The sequence below is a fragment of the Triticum aestivum genome, chromosome 6B (genome assembly GCF_018294505.1).
Source record: "Triticum aestivum cultivar Chinese Spring chromosome 6B, IWGSC CS RefSeq v2.1, whole genome shotgun sequence".
NCBI classification, from domain to species: Eukaryota; Viridiplantae; Streptophyta; class Magnoliopsida; order Poales; family Poaceae; genus Triticum; species Triticum aestivum.
Genome location: NC_057810.1, coordinates 669,321,476 through 669,325,509, shown reverse-complemented (window position 1 = coordinate 669,325,509; position 4,034 = coordinate 669,321,476).

The window sequence follows — 4,034 nt, the reverse complement described above, 5'->3', positions numbered from 1 at the left end:
TTTGCGAAAATATCAGATCTATTATAAAGTTTCACCGAAAATACAAAGCACCCCAAACATAATAAAAATTACATCGAAATCCTTGTGAGAACCAAAACCCTACCTATATAGTACACTGGTTTAAAAGTTTCTCATTCCTTCAATTTTCACTCCCTACCTCCAGTTACTCCAACGAAACACGCTGGTATTACACCGGTTTTGGGCCAACGACGAACCAAGCGGGCCCTATTTAAAAGGAATACTCTTGGCTCGGGAGCAACTACAGTAGAATCTGGGTCTATTTTCTCAAATAAAAAAAAAAGAGTAGAAGAGTAATCTGGGTCTATAGTGAAAAGATAGAAAAAATGACTCGAGGCCGTCGGATCGAACATGGATGGGTACAGAACTACAGATGGTAGTGGGGATTCTGTGGCTTCGTGCCCTTTGCATCGCCACCCGTCGCAGGGCAAACAGCCATTGTCTATCGACGACCCATCGCGGCAATGACGGCTCGTTTCTTCCTACTCCCTCGCTATCGAGGGGCCGGCCGGATGGAGCGTCAGAAGGAAAGCACCGCAGCCTAGAGAAAAGGCCGTCCGCGCCCAGACCCGATGCATGCGTCTCCCACCTTCCCTTGTGCGCGCCGCGCCGTAGTACCGTGCCGACGAAATGGCCTTGCCGGCCTAGCTACCGGCGTACATGTGCACGGTGTCGGCACCGCGGTGCACGTAGTGGCACGTACTGTGGCAGTACGTACGCAGTAGCAATGGTGGTCGCTGGGCACGGCCGGCCACTGTAGACTGTACATTCAGTGCGGACACCACCGCGCGTTCACGTAGCGAGCGAGGTGGTGCAGTGGCACCGACGAGGGGCGGCAGGCTGCTGGCCGCTGAACGTGGCGTACGTACTTACGTGCCGGAACAGTGGACAGCGCATGCACGCAGACTGGCTAGCTGGCTAGCTAGCAGTAGCGCTGCCTGGTTTGGAGGACGCTGCCTGGTCGACGACTAGTCTTGGTATTTTTCAGTCATGCATGGCGCTGCTGCTAAGCCATACGTGCATGCGTGTGTTGTGTGCACGGGTTAGCCCAGCCCTCGTTAACCAACCAGACATTGGATACGGCGCTCATGTCCCGGGCACGCACGTTACCTGCGCAGCCACTGGCCACGACCGGCAGCCGGTCTGCGCAATGTGCTTGCATGGCCTGCCGCTACCGGCTATATGGGGCTTTTTTCACCCATCCTCTTTTCTCCGTTCCACACGAGGAAACCTACAAAGGCCTCCCTCGGGATATGCATGCATGCATGACAGATCGAAAAGCCACGCAGTTGCATATACTCCTAGTTAACCGGTCGATTTCATCTCAGCTAAAGGTGCCGATGGTGGTAGCCGGCCCAAGGCGTAGTCATCATTTGCACCGTCGTCGTAGTACCACCGGTACGTCCACCGACCATGCACCACCCCGGAACAAAGCAGGAAAAAGCGGTTTCACGTGGTACACCACACCACTGACCACACCACGCCACAACAAACGCACACTCATCTGACTGGCTCTGACTGCCCTGCCCTACCCACCTACGTCACACAGCAACTGCGCGAGCAGCAGCATGTTCTTCACGGGGAACCAGTTCGTTACGGGATGCACGTGGCTAATCAGCTGAAACGCAGTGCTCGATGGGAGATTATTACCTGACAGGCACACTGACAGAGACATCATGTTACACAAGTCATCGATAATCGGATAATTAAGCGTTTCCACGGGCAGCTAGCCGCCGATCGAGCTCACGGCTCGAGCAGACAGGCAAAGGCACGCGGCGTAGTACGTGACACAGGGACTGACAGAGACTGCTGCAGTGTTTTTTTTAAAAAAAAAAATCTGAAGTGTGCGAGCATGCCGAGGTCAGGCCGGGCCACCATGGACGACTAGCACGCATCTCGATGTGGGCCTGGGCCATTCGCGGCCCTCTGGGTTTCCACTGACAGCTTTCCCGCTCGCTGACGAGCCTTTGTGTGTGGGGGATCCGCTCCGAGAGTCCATGCACGCAAGTTTTTTTCTTTTGAAAACCAATCATCAGCGAGGAAAAGCATCATATACTCGGTCTCGTCCGGTCCTAACTTCTTTTTAACAGGGAAAGGCGCCACATATATATCAGCTCATACACAATTTATACAGCATGGATTACAACGCCCAATAAGGGCCTGTTCTAATCTCCTCCCGCTCCACGCTTCACACAATCCTGGAACAGATACGAGCCGAACGCAAAAGCAGCGAGAAGCTAGCTTCAGGAAGCAGGGATTGATCACAGTGTAAAATTGTGAAGCAGCTTCGGCCCAGCTCCACCGATTTGTGAAGCTGGAGCTGGCCGATATTACAAGCGAACTGCTACCGCCAAGTCATACGAGGCGAACCGGTACGCTCGATAAACAGATCGTTCCTCGTTCCCTCTACTGTGCTCCCTCGCTACTCCACTACAAGGCCGATTTTGGGCTGCCTCCAGTCGGCCCAACTAGCCCAAACAGGCCACAACCCTCTTAGCTGGGCTGTACTGACGCGAGAAGTTGCAAACCGAGCCGAACGGATTTTCCATCGCTGCTTGGAGTGAGAAGCTACTTTGAGAAGCTGGATTTGTGAAGTTTTGGGAAGCTAGAGGAGATCAGAACAGGCCCTAAAGCCTCCTTTGGTTTAGAGGAATCTTGGAGGAATTTCATAGGATATGATTTCTATAAAAAAATTTCTTTAGAGTCTTTTGGTTTGTTTTTTTGAAAAGGAGGATGACCCCCGGCCTCTGCATCTGGGCGATGCATACTGCCACTTTATTAATTATTCCCACAAGACCTTACAAAGTCATACAACAGTAAGATAAAGCCGCCGTCTAAGCAATAAGTGTTGCTACACCTATCCAGTTGATGAAGGGGCACAGATAGCCTGAGCCTAATACCAAATAGACATCGCAACCAAGCCTAACATCTAAGACCCGAGACCCCAACCTAGCCACTTGCTGGGTCTGGGGCACACACTGGTCCGGCGTGCCCTCATAGGCCGCTGCCGTCAACAATGGTGGAGCCAGCGTGTAGGTGTTGGGTTCAGATGAACCCAACAGATTTTTCACGCCACGTACATGTATACACGTTGGCACTTGCATGAACCCAGTAGAAATTCACGGCTGAACCCATCAAGCTAGCACGCACTCGCCAGAGATTTTTTGTCCAAAAGGACCCCCTGGCCAACGGAATTGACAAAAAGGACTACCTGTGAATTAATTTGATAAAAAGGACCCTCACAACAGTGGCGGCAGACGCGAGAGGCGACACGTGGCACCTGCCGCCACTGCAGGAGGCGGCCACCCAGGCGAACGGGAACCCCAGCGCCTTACCGAGCCGCGACGGAACGGGGCGGGTCAGGTGGGCCCTGTCGCCACCGCCGGAGGCGGCCAGCCCTGGCGCGGTCGCTGGCTGGTCGACAGGCAGTGCTGCGTGCGGGGCCCGCCAGTGGGCCTCGCCGCCACTGCCTAAGGCGGCCTCACCTGGCCGACACTGCTGGCCGACATCTGTTGCTTCTCGCGTGCCGAGGCGCGGGCCCTGCCGCCACTAGCGCAGGCGGCCGACTGCTGCATGCGCTTCCGCATACGGCGCTGATTCCCCTGTAGTCAGCGCTCATTCCCACGCGCGGGAATCTGTGAAATTTGACTCTTTGTGCCGACAGTGGTTGCTTTGGCAATGCTGTTGCCCGGGAATCACTTCGGCTTTTCCTTCTTTTGCCTCAGCGGATATGACGGCACTGCGGGACACTCACATGCTGCGGGAATCCGAGGCTGTGGAAACCTGTTGTGCCGACACTACATGGATCCTCTTCCTTTTATATAGTATGCGTATGCTCCGTGCCGATCACTCACACGCAAGCACACTCTGGCCTCCTCTTCTACTCTCTGCGTGCAAGAACAGAGAGAAAGCAAAACTCGCAGGCACTTTCACTCGTGATTTAGGGCGACTTAGAGTTGGATTTTGAATATGCTGAAGCTGAAGAAAAGATAGACGAAGGTAAGATCTATCCATTT